We start from the raw sequence: 19,620 nt of genomic DNA, 5'->3' as shown, positions 1-19,620 counted from the left end.
TACTTCAGTAGTGACATCTTCTGATTAAAGTCCCAACATCTTGTAATAGCAGATTCACATTTGTTGGATAGAGTTCATTAAGGCGCTTCTTTTGAATGCGCGGAATTGAGGTATATCTCCCGGTACAATTATTATTATTATTATTATTATTATTATTATTATTATTATTATTATTATTATTATTATTATTATTATTATTATTATTATTATACAGTGCGTGTGAGAATAATAGATCAATTTACTTTTTGACTTACCTGTACAAACTGCAATAATACTTGTAATTTTAGCAATAGCCTACCAGTGTGGGAGTTGGAGTACTGCAAATTAATGTAATACCATCAACTATCTGTGCCACTCAGCCTGGCTCATGGAAAGATAACACTATTAAGTAAGGGACAAACGCGATACCAGAAATAGTAGAAGAAACACATTTCGTGACAAACGAATGAAATAAATCCAGATATTAATTACTAACATTACATTACATTATCTTTATTGCCAACCATAAGTAAATACACCATCGCCACCAGGTAATACAGAAATTGACCAACAACTTAATTCTGCTAAATCTGTAACTAATTTTATGCTACATTTACTATGTAGCATCTCTAACACGAGCGGATAGCAAGCTCACATGCAAGACGCCACCTCTACAACTAACTAAACTAACGACTCAACTACATTAAATCCATGCTACTTCTATTCTAAATCTGACTGGTCCCGGCATCACTCCCTGATGAGGAACAAAAAGTCATCCACTTGGATGCCACTACCAGCCATGTGTCGTGAGACAGTGCAGACCGGATATGAAGATCATCAGACACACAATATTGTAACATGGCAATGGTCAACCTTTTTTCACTTACGTTATTTATTACTAGAAATCCACATGCAAAGTTCAAGCTGGCGAAATGCATTGAAAATATCGACGAAATGTAATCGTGACGAAATGTAATCATAACAACTGAGTTCTACGTAAAACATGAGTCAACGAGGGAAGCACTTGAACCCAGGAGCAGATGAATTGGACGAGTTAAAAATTATTAAGTCAGCTATCGTTTTCGTTCGTATTATTTCTTGAAATATTTGTTGGAAGACTACTTGTTCAAAGACTAAATTTGACGAGCAGATTATCTGAAATATGACTGCATTCCATTATATTCTCCAGTTGTCCCTATTTACAGATCCTTTTACTACACGCGGTTTCCCATAGTCGTGAGAAGACCAGTATCTTTGCATTGAGATCCGCGAACTTTTATGGGACGTTGAAAGTTCCAATTGGCTGTAATCCTGTATATTTTATCTTATTTTTGAGTGTTTTGTTACATCAATTTATTACAAAAGGGCAACATGATATAAAAATAGCTAGAAAAGTACAAGTTCACTATTCATTCTCTTGTATTAACCACTTCCAAATCGTGACGATAGCTCCAAGTTTGGGCGTGGTCTTCTATTTTTAAATACCGTACGTGAAAAAAAAAGGCTAGGTTCGAACATGGCATGTTAGGCCATTCTTTTTTAAATTCCATCACACCAACACCTTCAAATCTTCTTACTGGGTTCTCAGTTATGCTTTTGTATAAGTCCGCAGAAGTCTATACTTCCGTTCTATTATATCTGGGCCAATCGATGTCCTAGAACTCTACCTATGTTAGAAAGTAAGTGGGAGGCATATTGAACATCTAATGTAATCGAACTATTGGGCGTAGTGTTTCCTTCGTTCAGTATTTCATTCCATTTACAAAGCTGTGAGTGAAGGAATACACGATCGTGAGGCGGCATCGTTGCAACTACGAGCATGTTAAATAATAATCAACGTTACTGCGACCAACAGAAAAGAGGAGAAACGATCTGCTACATTTATTGACTTAAAAGTGTGCCCTAATTACGAGTTCTTGTTCTGTGTATGCGCAATTACGGCTGTTTAATAAACGAACTGTGGATATTGCGTGTAAGAGACCAGGACAATCCCTCCCCTTCTATTCCCTGAAGCACTGGGCGAGTTGGCTGTGCGGTCAGGGGCACGCGGCTGAGAGCTTGCATCCGGGAGATAGTGGGTTCGAATCCCACTGTCAGCAGTCCTGAAAATGGTTTTCCGCGGTTTCCTATTTTCACACCAGGCAAATGCTGGGGCTGTACCTTAATTAAGGCCACGGCCGCTTCCTTCCAACTCTTAGTCCTTTCCTATCCCATCGTCGCCCTAAGACCTATCTGTGTCGGTACGACGTAAAGCCACTAGCAAAAAAAAAAAAAAAAAAAAAAATCCCTGAAGCACGCCAGCGACTTGTGCTATGGCACAGTAAATGCGGTGAGTTCGTCAATATGAATCGCGCGCCCGAAAGTAACAAAGTAACCTCGTTTCCTCGAAAAGAACAATTTTCGCCGCCAATCCGATTGCGTCATCTTTCTTAGCACGAAGGGCAACCCTGACTTTTTTTTTTGTCGGTATAGTTCCGATACACTCTGTATAATAATGATATTGGCTTTACGTCCGACTGACTACTTTTATGGTTTTCGGAGACGCCGAGGTGCCGGAATTAAGTCTCACAGGAGTTCTTTTATGTTCCAGTAATTCTACCAAGACGACGCTGTCGTATCTGAGCACCTTCAAGCATCCCCGCCAAGATCGAACCTGCGAAGTTGGGGGTCAGAAGGCCAGCGCCTCAACCGTCTGAGCCACTCAGTTCGGCCAGTTAATATATAACCTTCTAGCCTGTATTCAAGTTTTAAAAATGCTACAAAATACCTGAAAAAAGTAAACACTGAATTTATAACAGAACATACATTAATTAAATGCTTGCTTTTTCAAGCATATTCTGTTGTTAATTGTTTTCAGGTATATTTTCCAACATTTCTCTATCTTGCATTAGTTTCGACAGACTGGAAAACTTACAGCTTATATGTTAACTTTTTGCATCTGCACCATGGTTAAATGGTATATTCTCGTAAACACTAAATTATATGTGTTATCACAGACATTATACATCGTATCACTACAAAGCTGAGAGAGCTCAGCCTCTGAAGTGATGTACTAGTTTGTCTATGGACAGTAGTGCATGTACCCTGACTGTTCATCTCTTGCGGTTGTGTTCTATGTTCCGTGACTGGTGAATGGCTTGTCAATCGCCAAGGGATACCTCGCGTGCTCGCGTTCCTGAAACACTTCCACTGCTTCATGCGAGCTGATAAAGACTTCACAGTGTAACATCGTCCCATTTAAAGTAATTTATGTATGGCCCGAAAGTTACATCTGTCCACCTGCTTCGGCTTAAAAACTGAATTTTTGAGGAGAAGTTAACTGATCAACGTGGTTTCAAGATATATATTGCACACCTTAAATGCATCGTCCCACTGAATTTTGTGTCAGAGAGGTTTTTTTAATGCTATCGGTTTTACGTCGCTCCAACTCGTACATGGATAGGACAGGGTTAGGACTGCAAAGGAACGACCGAGATCGTAATTAGCGTTTAGCCCCAGGGAAAAAAGGAAGAAAAATGCGTGTCCGAGATTTTAGTCACTTCACGACGAACTACTCGGCCGAGTAACACGTTCAGCAGCTGTAACGAAACAATCCACAAATTACACTAGGTAATAGAAATATATTTGAACAAGAGTCCTGTTTATGGCCCATGCTATTCTTGCAAACTGATACCACTGATACACTGACACCAAGCGAGTCAAACAAGAATATCGCCGCAAGCTCGTATCTGCAGCTCGTACTATTACCACCGACTACCTCGCCTGCGGCATAACCATCGAGGAAATAGTTCGTGGTAACTTATTTAGAGTCTAAACCTTTGCCTTTGCGCATTCTCCGACTGTGGCTGCGTTTCCACCTTCATGTTCGTACTGTATATTTATGCCATCACTGCATACTGTTTGAATGTTCTAAAGTTCATTACGTCAAGAAGTGCAGAAGGAACTAATGATGCAACTTCAGTGGCACTTTCTCCAGTGATTATCTACATCGTGATCAAAGGGCTTAGGAGCTTCCAAATCAGTTAGCCCAGATTCTATTTTTGATCTGATACTAGTTCTGCACTGCGGATTGGAATAGACGTCCTGAGTACCAAGAAGCCGAATACACGGTTTCAATATCGAGGCCCTTGGCTCACTTAAGACCTAGTTTAATACCTCTCTGGGCCTTTTCTAAATTAAGAACTGAACACATTAAGTAAGTCTAAATTAAACCATGAAAATACCCGTTTGTTAAGAAGCAAGGTTCTCCCTCCACTACACTAAATTCAACAATAATTTATTTTCCAAATTATAAGTGATGAGGGGGTTTCTTTTCTGGTTTGGATATAAATGTCACCTCCAAATCATATCGTTTTCTCTCCCCGTCAGTGTACTAAAACAGATATTTTTTTCCTACTTATCACTCTCGGAAACAGATGAGTAAAAGGGCATAGTTTTCGCCATGAGACTCTCCAATCGCATTTTCATTTTGCAAATATTAAGGATTTGTTAAAGAAACGCGACTCGTTTTCGCTAACGATAGCTCCACCTTTGCCGCAGGAAGTACGTAATTAGTTGTGCAGGTCTTGCATCCTCTCTCATCTACCGCTTGCCATGGAACTATTTATAACTTGATCGTTGATATGTCATAAAGAAGACATTTTAGGTCTTCTTTTAGTAACACATCTGCCCGTCTTTGTTCGTGATTGGTATGTCCTTAGTCCTATTAAAATGGCATATGCTATGACTATTAATAAATCAAGGTCGAACATTTCAGAGGGCAGGGCTGTACTTGCGCAATCCCATGCTCTCGCATGGACAACTTTACGTTATGTAGCTCTCTCTAGCGTAACATGTTTTTCTAATATATTTGTATCTATCAAGAAAAACGAAAAACAACCTGTCGTGGCTGTATCTGTACTGTCAAAGTTGTTTTTACGGAAGTGTTGTAAACTATTATCTCCAAGACCTTTTATAAACAGTACTGAATAAACCACGGAAAGCAATATTCAGGGCTGCCGGCAGTGGAATCCGAACCCACTATCTCCCGAATGCAAGCTGACAGCTAAGTGACCCAAGCCACGCAGCCACTCGCTCGGTCCGTCGAACTCAACCGAGTTTGAATCTGCGATTTTGGGACCCGGAGGCCGATATTCCACTATTGATTCACAGAGAGATAGGTTTCCACCACATATCAATATCAATATTTTTTCGCAAATGCTTCGTCGGAACATTGACTTCGTGACTTCAATATTCTGATCTTTGCACATTTACAAACCTTTCAATGTTTTATCAGAACTGAGCAGTAGACACGAAGTATGCGGCAGATCTTTCCTGGATGATTTATGGGAACAACCTCCGAACAAATTCCCGTCTCAGTCTTCTCGAGCATCACCCGCAATAACTCTCAAGGTGTTTCTGTCGGAACTAAATCGATCTTCACTCTCAATGCACTAACTATGACATCCATTAAAAGTTAAGACAGCACTTCATCATCATTAGTACGCTATCTATGGCTCGCTGTAAAGAAGATCCAGTACCGCCAAGATTAGGAACCTGTTCTGAACCATAAAAAGCACAACTGTCAAGGAACTTGCTAGCAACAATATTAAGCTGTCTTTGTTGAGCCAGCCTGGTGGTGTACGGGTTAAGTGCCAGCTTTTTTCCCAGTTCCTGGCTTGTTCAAGGACTGGACAGAAGGCTGAAACGGTTGCAGGACAACTGCGGTCACGGACATTTGCGGTCACCGAGATAAACTTGTGCCCACTCACAGACATTCCCCAGTTGCCACAGGATATTTGCGGTTACTACAACAGGGGGTGGGCCTCATTACTTTAATCTTGGGGTATCCCCGCTAACCTGCCTGAGCACCTGCTCGCTCCTTGCAGATCAACATTTTTCTCTCGCGGGCATTATTTAGAGATTGATACATTCAGCCACAAACACCATTCTATACCGAAACTTCCTGGTGTGCGTACTGTATTTACTACTGTGTGCTGTAATGGAGTTGACAGTTACTAATTAGGGAAATAGTTGTGCACTTTGCAAAGGTTATATGTACAGAAAGTATAGGGAAGTCAACCTGGTATCGTCACCTGGGTGTTTCTGAAGGAGAAGAACAAGTGTAAAGGACGGATGAGGACAAGAGGCGAAGAAATACCGTCCTTCATCAATGTGGACCACCTGAAGAAGCGGCCTTCGCAGTGAAAAAGCAGGTTCAAGAGGCAAAGAAGAGAAAAAAGAAGAAGTGACTCCACTATCACAGATTTACGCGCAGGAGTTGGGTGATCTGCATAACAGGGCTACGACTTTGTCACTGATATGCCAGCTCAAGAAACTTTAAAAAGAACAATGTGTCGGCAACGAAATCATGCACGCGGACTTCAAGTAGAGCCAAAAACAAGTTCTCAGATAATTCTTAATGAAGAGGCGTTAAGGATGAATAATGGCAGCCCGTTTCTTTTAGCTGACGGCGGCATGAGAGAATGAATTATAATTTTTAGTACCGCAAAAGGTAGAAGTGTTCGGCATTGCGCTCAATTTTTTATGGATGGCGAGTTCAAGAACTGCACCAAACAGTTCGCCCAGATATACACCATTTACGCATACCTTGGAGGCCGGAGTGATGAAAGCAACGTTTATCCAGTCGTCTTTGCGTTCCTGCCTAACAAAAAGAAAGAAACTTATATTCGTTTCTTTCCCCTTATCTTGGAAGCGGTTCCCCAATGGAATCCTAAGAAAATCACTGTTGATTTCGAAGCAGCTGCGATATCAGCCCTGTGAGAAGTATTTCCGTCAGCAGAGTTAAGTGGCTGTTTTTTCACATGAAAAGTACAGGAACTTGGCCTGACGAGCGACTACAAGAAGAACGAAGATATACGTCTCCACATCCGAATGTGCGCTGCTCTGGCATTTTTGAAGCCAGATGACGTCGGTGTGGGATGGTTGGTGATACGTTCTCAGGCTCCTCCTACAGAAAAACTTACTGGTTTCTTCGACTATTCTGTAGACGTATGGCTTGAAAACAACGAGATACCAATCACTATGTGGAGCTGTTATAAATAGCGACATCGAACAACAAATGCTGTAGACGGATGGCATCACAAGATCAACTCTTTAGTTGGAAATCCACATCCTGGATTCGACGATTAGGTGATTTGTTTAAAGAAGGAAGCAGAAGCGACGAACTGCATGTACCTGAAACTGGGGCTCAATCTTGAAGATAAGAGCAGGAAGACGAAATATGTGAAGAAAGATGACAGGATTGAAAGAACCCTTGAGAAATATGAAGAAACCAGCGACTCCTTATTAAAAAAGAGTAGCGCAATATTATTTAGTTTATTTTCCGGGTTGAACCGGGCTGTTGTTATCTGTACATTAAGTACAGTTTGCCGACGTTTCGAATAAATAATGCCCGCAAGAGAAAAATTTGATCTGCAAGGAGCGACCAGAAGCTCAGGCAGGTTATCGGGGATACCCCCAGATTAAGCTAATGAGGCCCACCCCCTACTGCAGTGACCGCAAATGTCCTATGAAAACTGGAGAATTTCTGTAAGTGGGCACAAGTTTATCTCAGTGACCGCGAATGTCCGTGATTTCGTGATGACCGCAAATGTCCGGACACTGCTGAAACGGGGGTCACTCGGCCTCGTGCGACCAATCGAGGAGCTGATACAAAGTCGTGGTAGTGCTGGTGGTGGTGGTAGTGGTGGTTAATCTTTTACGAGGAAGTGCAACTGGGCATCCATCCTCCCTCAACACCAATCAAAAATAAAGTGGGAGATGTCCGATCCTTCCAAGAATGAAGGTTCAGATAAAAGAACGGTAAGACCGGTGAGAGTGATTTAGTGCTTATGTTTCAAGAGGACGTACAACTGAGCAACCATCCTCTATTAACACTCATCGGAGGAAGAACAAATGGAAGGGGTCCGATACTTTGCGAAAAATAAAGGTCCAGGAAAGGCGTGAAAAATGAAACACTCCCTTAGGCCTCCCAAACTTAATACTGTCGGGGTCGGAGGAGAACAAGAGTTGACCAAGGGACATCTAACAGGAATGACGAAAGCGGAGTGGATGTAACGCCAGACTCAGCGATGAGATTCGTGATTGCTTAGCCACACTCTAAAGTTGAAAGCCCTTTACCACAAGCAGGAGACACCATAGATGTATTCTACTGCTCCCACCCACAGATCTGATACGAGAGGCAACGGACCCTGTCAGGGAAGCTGAGAAACACGACTGACAATGTCATCAAACTGTTCACGTGGGACTCCAATATATGTAAGTGGTCGTGTTGGTAGGCTAAATCTGTCTTCGTTACCGCTGCTGCTTCTTCACGTCAAGTAGGGCTTCAAACCTCGAGTGTACCTGTGCTGCTATCATGTCTGCTTTTGCTAGTAACTGGGGTAACACAACATTTCGTGCCATGTCGGAAACGTATATTGAGAGTGATAGGACGGCTGGATGTGGACATCAGAGGGAAATTCAAAGCCCTGTTCACGATAAGGAAAGCAACCCAGCTAGTAACTACACACGGAATTGTTTCGCAACAATGAGAATACAATGTCGTAAAGTTGTGTTATTCTTTTACAAAATGTTTTACGTCGCAGCGACACAGATAGGTCTTATGCGACGATGGAATAGGAAGGGTTAAGAATTGGAAGTAAGAGAGACTGTGGCTTTAATTAAGGTAGAGTCCCGGCATTTTCCCGATGTGAAAATGGGAAACCACGGAAAACAAACAGTGGGACTCAAACCCACCATCTCCCGAATGGAAGCTAACAGCTACGTGACCCAAACAGCGTAACCACTCACTAGGTATGTTGTAGAGTGACTAGCTAAGCATTTCGCAGATCTGAGTTCAAGAATAGCTCTGAGATTAGCTTACTCCCACAACAGTCATTCTGGTAAATTTCCCCTGCTTTTGAATACGTTCAACAGATCTCATTTAGCTGAGAAAATGCGCATTAGAAGGCAGTGTAATGATTTGCACTTTAAAACTGAAGTTCCCTGTACTCGAAGTGCGTCAAGAGAGTGTTTCTAGGCCTTTCACGAAGTCATTTTCAAGGTATTTTATCCAACAGGACATCTGTCATCAGTCCGGCATGGCGCAGAGTGTGTCCCAGCCATGAGTACCTCATCTGGAAGAGGCTGATCATCTGTTCCGCGGTAATTCGATCTGGTACATCTGCACTGATCATGTTCTTACCCAGTTTATTTCCTCCAAACGACGCCAGTAACATATCACAAGGATTTCTAATTTCTTAATGTCACCTTTGCCCAGCTTCCAGATCTCGCTACAGCGTATCTTAACTGGTCACACTGTCCTCTTTTTATAAACTGAGGGGCTTGGTGAGCTGACGTACCACAGACTGCCGTTCGCGAAATGTCTGTTTATTCAAAGCTGTAGGATTCCTGCTTTAAGTTTCACACCGAAGATATATAATGAAGTAATAATAAGACAATAATAATAACAATATCCCAAAATTATTCAAAAATGCAACCTATAATTTCGCTTACTGTCATGACATGCAAGTCTCTGTAAGATACCTATAGTATTCGGTACATTTAAGTTACACAGAACTTGTTCTGTACTGTTATTGACGATCATACCTTCTCGATAGAAACTACGATACAATAATAGGATGGTACGAAATTACCATATGTGCGTGTGCGTGTAATTTTGCTTTACGTCGAACCGGCAGAGATAGGTCTTATGGTGACAATCGGATAGGAAAGTCCTAGGAGTTGGAAGGAAGTGACCATGGCCTTATTAAGGTACAGCACCAGCATTTACCTGGTGTAAACATGAGAAACCACGGAAAACCCTCTTCAGGGCTGCCGAAAGTGGGGTTCCAATCCACTCTCTCCCGACTGTAAGCTCACAGCTGCGCGCCATTAACCACACTGCCAACTCGCCCGGTATGACCGCATGAAAGAGCCATTTTATTTATCACATAAGCGTTCCTTTCATGTACTGGCAAATTTGCATTTAGTATTCCTAAAAGGGTGGGTACAATACGAGCACTTCAAAAATAATTTCTAACATTCTGCACTACCTTGACTGTTTACGAAATTTGACTTCCAAGTTCTTTCTTCTTGGTCGAGGTTCTCTCAGTTGAAGGAGCACGATAATTATCAATCCTCTCTTTCGACATACGGTTCAACAAATTCACGACCACCTAACCACAGTTGACAAAAACCAAAAAAGGTATTACGCTTATAATTTCAAAACTACAAAGACACAGAACACACATAGTATGGAAAATGCTCTGTTAGTTAAGGGATAATAATAAATAAAACATTTGGGTTGATGAAATACTGACGGCAAGAATGTCAAAGTTTATTCATAATACAGTATGGTAAAACAATAGGTTAAAGTAATAAAAGAAAAGGCCTAACGGGCTACTAAACGATGATGGAGCATGATCGTTAGGTTACCCCTCAATGAAGAACAAAATGAAGCAAAAGCTAAATTACAAAAAATCTTCGAAATGAACGGGATGAACTACAGAAAATGATCCCTTACGATCACAACTACATTTCTTTTGCACTACATTCGGAGAATTACTATTATTTAACATTAATTCGATATTTCACGGGAAATGATTTGATAAAGCTTGCAGATGAAGTAAAATCTTTAAAAAAGTTTAATGGCTAGTAATTGGCAAAACACAACAAATCATTAAATAATTAATTAATTAATTAATTAAAAACTGATGGGACAAATTCAAAGAAAAATACTTGCTTCCTTCGTATGCAGATTTCGAAAATTAATTCTGACCTGACTGGAAATTCAGAGCAGAAAAATACAACAAAATATCACACTGGCACAGACGAAAGCATACGATGACAACGCTGGGATGACACAAAAATCAACGATGATTAGAAGTACTGCGTCACGATGCAAAAATCATCAGACATGACTTTCTGAAAAATTGATATCACAATCACAAGAATAACTACAGCTACAGATAAAGTCAAAATATACAATCCAAATGTGTTCACGTTACACATGTTTAAAAATGTGGCGCTAGCAATTACTATTATTATCGTCATAAATCAGGTTTAATCAAAATCCATGGCTTAGAAAATACCGGTAAGATGGCAAAATAACTCAGTAGAAATAGTTAGTTGAGGTCGCGTCTATAACACCAGATCTTCTGAATTAAGCGTCGAAATCAAAGTATCTTACCCATGTGGTCATAGAAAAATGTCATGGAAAAGATCGCTGAGCCATATGGTTGAAGAAATTACGATGAAGAAGATAGCGGATTATTGAAAATTACAAGAAAAACATCGCAGTAATCACAAGTCGCCATGATGGAATTCACTAATAATATTTCAGAAATGTTCATGAAACATCAAATCTCTGTGGGCAGGCATCCCTAATTAACTTCTAGCAGTATCGAGTGTGAGTGCATCCCAAATTACCAATCTTCATCTTGATTCTCAATATCACAATAGTCCCTATAATTATAACAATAATGCTCATTTTAATCAAATATACAGGTAATGAATTTAAAACATAACTGTGATTCAAATATCACAATCAATAATTACGACTTCAAATATCGTCGTAATAGTAGGTACTCTCGTAAATCAAATATATGATAGCATTCGAAATGATTTTATTATAAGAATTATTATTCAATATATTAAATAGCATCCTCACATAGTCATCAAAATGAAGGGAATTAATTCAAAAGAGTTGTTCTACCACCTCGTGTCACAAAGAAAGTATGAGCTTAGAAAAGATCATATACGATTCGATCGCCAGGTACAACTTACAACATGAACCTTTCATAAGATTGAGGACAGGCCGTAGGATGATTACCACGTTATTTATTTATTTCCTTCCTTCCTTCCTTCCTTCCTTCCTTCCTTCCTTCCTTCCTTCCTTCCTTCCTTCCTTCCTTCCTTCCATGTAAGTAGATCTGACGTAATCACTTTTCTGAGGTTAATTTGTCGTGACTGATGATGATGATGATGATGATGACGAAGAAGAAGAAGAAGATGAATATGATGCTTGTTTAAAGGGGCCGAACATCTAGGTCATCGGCCCCTATTGGTACGAAATGAGACGAAATGCAATGACGATTTAAAAGTCCAGAACTCGTCCACTGAGCAGAATTCAAAACGTGATGATGAAGAATGAATAGATGAATATTAATTTAAAATAATTAGCTGATCCAACTCGCAATATTGAAAGCTAAAAATAATTCCAAAAGAGACTATGAACAGTGATTATGAACTTAAAACAATCAGTAGATTCGACCCACCTTCCCAGAAACTATCTTAAAACAACAGTTCATAGGCCTACTGACCAAGGGACTGCTTCCAAAACACAATCTTGAATCGATGATGCTTGTCTAAAAGAGTCTAAAATTCAGGTTAATGGCCCCTCATAACGGTACTTATCGCTAGGAAAGTAGGAACCATGGTATTTCTCGATTTATCAAGATTAGGTCAAATACACTGACTGACAGAGCAAATGCAACACCAAGAAGGAGTGGTCAGAACTTTATGCCAATTGCAGGGTAGACTGACGTCACTGAGGTATGCTCATGATGTGAAATGCGCCGCTGTGCTGCGCACGTAGCGAACGATAAATGGGACACGGCGTTGGCGAATGGCCCACTTCGTACCGTGATTTCTCAGCCGACAGTCATTGTAGAACGTGTTGTCGTGTGCCACAGGACACGTGTATAGCTAAGAATGCCAGGCCACCGTCAACGGAGGCATTTCCAGCAGACAGACGACTTTACGAGGGGTATGGTGATCGGGCTGAGAAGGGCAGGTTGGTCGCTTCGTCAAATCGCAGCCGATACCCATAGGGATGTGTCCACGGTGCAGCGCCTGTGGCGAAGATGGTTGGCGCAGGGACATGTGGCACGTGCGAGGGGTCCAGGCGCAGCCCGAGTGACGTCAGCACGCGAGAATCGGCGCATCCGCCGCCAAGCGGTGGCAGCCCCGCACGCCACGTCAACCGCCATTCTTCAGCATGTGCAAGACACCCTGGCTGTTCCAATATCGACCAGAACAATTTCCCGTCGATTGGTTGAAGGAGGCCAATGAGGCCTGCACTCCCGGCGTCCGCTCAGAAGACTACCATTGACTCCACAGCATAGACGTGCACGCCTGGCATGGTGCCGGGCTAGAGCGACTTGGATGAGGGAATGGCGGAACGTCGTGTTCTCCGATGAGTCACGCTTCTGTTCTGTCAGTGATAGTCACCGCAGACGAGTGTGGCGTCGGCGTGGAGAAAGGTCAAATCCGGCAGTAACTCTGGAGCGCCCTACCGCTAGACAACGCGGCATCATGGTTTGGGGCGCTATTGCGTATGATTCCACGTCACCTCTAGTGCGTATTCAAGGCACGTTAAATGCCCACCGCTACGTGCAGCATGTGCTGCGGCCGGTGGCACTCCCGTACCTTCAGGGGCTGCCCAATTCTCTGTTTCAGCAGGATAATGCCCGCCCACACATTGCTCGCATCTCCCAACAGGCTCTACAGGTGTACAGATGCTTCCGTGGCCAGCGTACTCTCCGGATCTCTCACCAATCGAACACGTGTGGGATCTCATTGGACGCCGTTTGCAAACTCTGCCCCAGCCTCGTACGGACGACCAACTGTGGCAAATGGTTGACAGAGAATGGAGAACCATCCCTCAGGACACCATCCGCACTCTTATTGACTCTGTACCTCGACGTGTTTCTGCGTGCATCGCCGCTCGCGGTGGTCCTACATCCTACTGAGTCGATGCTGTGCGCATTGTGTAACCTGCATATCGGTTTGAAATAAACATCAATTATTCGTCCGTGCCGTCTCTGTTTTTTCCCCAACTTTCATCCCTTTCGAACCACTCCTTCTTGGTGTTGCATTTGCTCTGTCAGTCGGTGTATGCGTGGATTGACAGTCACGAAAAGTAACGTGGTTTGTAGCGTTAAGTAGTAAAATATTCATATTGATAGCGTGGAACGAAGTACTGAAACTTTTGGATTCACTAGAACCCCGTATCAGGTTTGTATTGGTCATCCATAACAATAGAGTCCTCGTAGACCCAGATATGATCTGCTAGAACCACTTCGAAATAAACAGTTTTACATTACGCGATTTATAAACAACACCTCTTAATAACATTTTACTGTAATTGAGTTCAACAAACATGTATTCCGGTCGCGAGGGAAGATTTAGGTCCGAGGAGCAGCTGACGTAATTATTGAAGTAAAGTCCTACCTCACCTTCTCGTCTGTCAGTGCGATCAAGTCGTGAGAGTGCAGCCGATGGCGGTAAATCCCTGTACATACAGGTTTTGGCAATGACTACACAAGGTTGTAGACGCTGGAAATATTCTGCATGGAAGATAACGGGCTTACCTTAGCACTGCTATGAATACATCCACTGACTTTCTCACATTCACGCTTACATACACACACATGTACACTGGCGCCGTCATTCACTGCGATGACAAGTTCTCCATCCTAGCTCATTTAATGGATCCAACTGTGCGACAGTGCGCATTTGAGTTTTAATTTTATTTTCTATCACACCAATTTAAGGGTCCCTAGATTTCCCTCCCTCACTTTAAAACAGTCTTCCTGACACTCGTGAGAAACTCTATCACGAGAAGTCCGCTCCCTTTCAGTCCACGCCGACAGTGCAGGAATCTGGTAATGATGGGGCTATTTCCTTGCCTGACTACCTCAGCGTATGTCCGAATGCGTTGTCCCAGCCTATGACAGCGATCAACTCGTTCAGAGAGAGGTAAATCGACAGTTTTACATTTTGAGAGATCGGGTGATTTCTTCTAAGTATCCTCCGACAGTTCTTCTGAAATGCCATGTAGAAGAAGATAAGCTAAGCTCTGAAATACTATTCAGCCTGGTCTAGCGTATAATCTTGCTAATGCAGGTGCACCTCGAGGGTCTCCAACTCAATCTTCACGATGCTGATTTCTGCACTGACATGCGACTTGAATACCAGTACCGCAAAATTGCAAAATGTAGTGCATTCACTGGGTTGTGGTTGGCAGCACGTACAGTATAATACAAGTGAACCTCAAAGTCTTTCATGGCCTCTTCAAATTCGCTGAATTTCTTTGTTGTGTACCTCAGAGCTATGGTGGTAAACATAAATATGATGGCAGTTGTTTAACTGTATGGCTGCATCACACTTATACACACTTTCTGTAATTTATATCGTCGTTACGCCTCCAAAAACCGCTATGTGACGACAGTGTTGAAGAAATATTGACCCGCAACACATATCTCATTCGGAACGAAAGGATCGCCGCACAACATTGAACCATGGAAGACACGTCCTTACCGGCTTCCGCACAATATTGAACCATAGATGACATCCTTACCGCCCACCGCACAATATTGAACCACAGATGACACATCCTTATCGGCCACCGCACAATATTGAACCATATATGACATATCCTTATCGGCTGCCGCACTATACTGAACCATATATGACATATCCTTATCGGCTGCCGCACTATACTGAACCATATATGACATATCCTTATCGGCCACCGCACAATATTGAACCATATATGACATATCCTTATCGGCTGCCGCACAATACTGAACCATAGATGACATCCTTACCGGCCGCCGCACAATACTGAACCATAGATGACATATCCTTATCGGCTGCCGCACAATAATGAACCATATATGACATATCCTTATCGGCTGCCGCACAATATTGAACCATAGATGACACATCCTTATCGGCCACCGCACAATATTGAACCATAGATGACATCCTTACCGGCCACAGCACAATATTGAACCATAGATGACATATCCTTATCGGCCATCGCACAATATTGAACCATAGATGACATCCTTACCGGCCACAGCACAATATTGAACCATAGATGACATATCCTTATCGGCCATCGCACAATATTGAACCATATATGACTTATCCCTTTCGCTCCCTGCACTCACAATTGTGAGTGTAGATTTAACATTGCCTAGATACGAATTTTTTTTGTTGACTTCATTCACTCCGCTCTCACACGAAAGTGAGGGTTGTGGTTTATGTGAAACAACTGCAGTCTGGCGGTATTCCTCAGAATCAAAGTTGAAAACAAGGAGTCCCATTGCTTGGTTTGTGACAAGATGGCACAAAGAGGTAATTATGTTTCTATTTTAGTCAATTTTTACTTTTAATTATTATATTGTTATAAATTATTAACTTAATACTCTCTATAATTAAATTATATACATTTATTTCCAATCTAAAAGTATTTTGGATATTCAGTTCATCAATGAATTATGCACTCACGTTTGTGAGTGTTGGGAGTGTACGTGTACCACTCGGCTTTGAGGTTAAGTTCGTCAGACATGCATTTATTACTATTAAAGTAGCTCTAGCTACCTGTCTGTTGTTCCTATTACTAACTACAGACTCGAAACATATTTTTACTTGCTGGCAGTATATTTTCACGTAGTTGTAACTGTTTTAATTTACATTACAGTCTGTACTATCTGCCCCTAATTTTAAGAAAAATGTACTTCAAGGTCTCTGTAGTTTTTCAGATAAACTACGGGCACTAGAAAACCTCCTAGATGATCCAGGGGCTATTCAAGATTAATTAGACATGTCAGATATTGAGAAATTTGATGACAGTGATGACCAGTCAGCATGGCAACCAGAACCTTGTGCAGATTGTTCTAGTTCAGAATCTGAAATAGAAATGCCAGTGAACCCAGTTCCTTCGCCAAGTGTCTCATGGTCTAAGAAGACATTAAAATGTAAACCTGGTACTGAATTTATTTCTATAGAAGAAGGAAATCCAGTTTCGGTGAGTCAAATTTACGGATTGCTACTTGAATGGGAAGGTACCAGAAGAGATGATGGACCTACTAATGTTCCAGTTGGCCATTGGAGAGTGTATTATAGGTGGACCCAAGAGAAAAAGGTATGACGATTTCAGTGAGCAGAATGGGAAACTTTCTCCCGCACAAGACATACCTGCAGGTATGCCCGAAAAAGACAAACGACTTGATGGTTTTGAAAATTATCCAGTTGTAGATAATTTGAAGACGTCACTATATTGCACACTTCATGGCTCTCAATGGAGATCTCGCACACAATGCATGAAAGGCAATGTTTACCTCTTTTTAAATAAATACAATAATTGTTTCCGTTTGTTCTACTTAGTGAAGTAGACATAGTAATGCAGTGCAGAAATTCCGTTATGAAGACAAATCCTAAAGTGACACTTACCTTGCTGTAGTCAATGTTTATGTTGTTATAATTTGTTATATTTCTGGTTACAAACTATTAAAAATTTACTTCAATTAAGGATATGATGGCAAAAATTGATTTTTCATTCACGAAGCACATTTTATGATGACAAATGCACGATCTCAACCATCCTCATTGCCTTAGTGAATCTGATACTCACAATTGTGAGGGTCATGGTTTACTACTGACCCTCACAATTGTGAGGGGTCAAGAAATACCCCTAGTGGCGTTTGTAAATGCGAAAAAATTAATTTCTGGTAATATTTAGACCATATTCACTTAGGAAATGGCAATTACGCACCCGTATTCTCATAGTATATGTGTCGGGAGTGAAAGGGTTATCCTTATCGGCTGCCGCACAATATTGAACCATAGATGACACATCCTTATCGGCCACCGCACAATATTGAACCACAGATGACATCCTTACCGGCCGCCGCACTATACTGAACCATAGATGACATCCTTACCGGCCGCCGCACTATACTGAACCATAGATGACACATCCTTATCGGCCACCGCACAATATTGAACCACAGATGACATCCTTACCGGCCGCCGCACTATACTGAACCATAGATGACACATCCTTATCGGCCACCGCACAATATTGAACCACAGATGACATCCTTACCGGCCGCCGCACTATACTGAACCATAGATGACACAGCCTTACCGCCCGCCGCACAATATTGAACCATAGATGACACATCCTAATCGGCTGCCGTACAATACTAAACCATAGATGACACCACAGATGACACATCCTTATCGGCTGCCGCACTATAGGCTCCGTGCGCTGCTGAGAAAAATGCACCGCTGCGCTGCGAGTGGCGAACATTGTAATGGGATCACCGCACACATATCTCTGTCGTTTCACAGCGTGTTGCTATGGCCGACTAAATAACAACAATGGGATTTCAGAGTGTTTTATGCAACAACAACCGGCCATATTATTCCAAACTTCAAGAAAGTGGTCATGTATTAAATTTACAAGAAAAACTGTTAGCAGAAAATAGCAACAGAGCGAATAACTGCAAATATGATAAGAGAAAAACGTTAGTTCACTAGAGAGACCACCATTTCACGATAGAGGCAACACAGTAATTTATGTATTATTTGTGGTGATAACGAGATTGATTTTCATGTACACATTCAACAATGCTGTCTTCAGAAAAATATATTTGGCCTATCTCTAATACGATATTATGTTAGCGTAGGTTAATGTTGCGAGTGAGGCCTTGGTAAAATAACAAACATATTTCCATGAAATGCAAGCATATTTCTGCTGTTATTTATACAGTTTACTCAGAGCATGTCACCTCGTGTACCGATCAACACTGTGAATTTTCTGAACCTCGCATCTAAAAAGCGCGGAAGTAGAAATACAACAAGGAGAAGAGCTTATAGAGGAACTTTTTCCGATAAAAAGGCATAGGTTTGATGTTGGTCCAGTTGAAAATATCAGAATATCTTAACGTTGCCAATAAATTATTGTGTCTGTATTTATAACATGATCGCGACCACCTCTGTAATATAACGGTTAGCGCTACTAGTTTCCTTCGTCGGGGGACCGGGCTTGATTCCCGATACAGACAGAAATTAAAGATTGACATGAGGATACATGCAGCTCATGTTCATTAGGGGTTGCTTGAAAAGAGTTGCACCACCTCGGGGCGAGAACAGAACTTTACGTACGTATAATGCGGTATTTCTGTGAACTATTGATACTGTGTAATGGAGGCCAATTTCTATAATTACAGTATATTTGTCCACTGCCTTTTTAAATCAATTTCGTGAGGTTGTATCAGAATACGCTAAAATTTCACATTGTGGTCTGTAGTACGGTATGTTATTATTTATATTTAATGAAATTCAAGCAAATGTACAGATTTGAGGAAATCAAAGCAGAATAAACCTTCATGTAAACTACAGTTTTACGTAGAATTTGAACCCATAAATGTCCGTACAATTCCAGTCGTGGCAATGACCACAGTCTTCTGCATGGTTTTGTAGATGTTGATGTTGATATCCAACTTCTTCAATAATTTGTTTGCAATTGTTAACCTTTGCATTATGTTAAGAGTAACTGTGTATTAAATACTGTAAATGTAAAAATCCGGAATCACTTCCTGCGATTTACTGCTAAGATCCACCGCCTTTTCAAATCCATTTCGTGAGGTCGTGAATGAAAGCTCTGTATTACTGTATCTATTAATGCAGCCAAGAACAAGCACATCATTCTGTCGGAACGTTGTGACATTAAAATATTATCATCTGAAGACAGCACTGTAAAATAATTGAATAAATGCATGTAAACGTCACACACATTCCAGCTTATTATGGCGATGACTAAGTAGTTCTCGTAGTATCCACCCGCAGCAGCACAGT

The sequence above is a fragment of the Anabrus simplex genome, chromosome 3 (genome assembly GCF_040414725.1).
Source record: "Anabrus simplex isolate iqAnaSimp1 chromosome 3, ASM4041472v1, whole genome shotgun sequence".
Classification (NCBI taxonomy): Eukaryota; Metazoa; Arthropoda; class Insecta; order Orthoptera; family Tettigoniidae; genus Anabrus; species Anabrus simplex.
The sequence above is the reverse complement of the archived record's forward strand: the minus strand, read 5'-3'. Positions refer to the sequence as shown.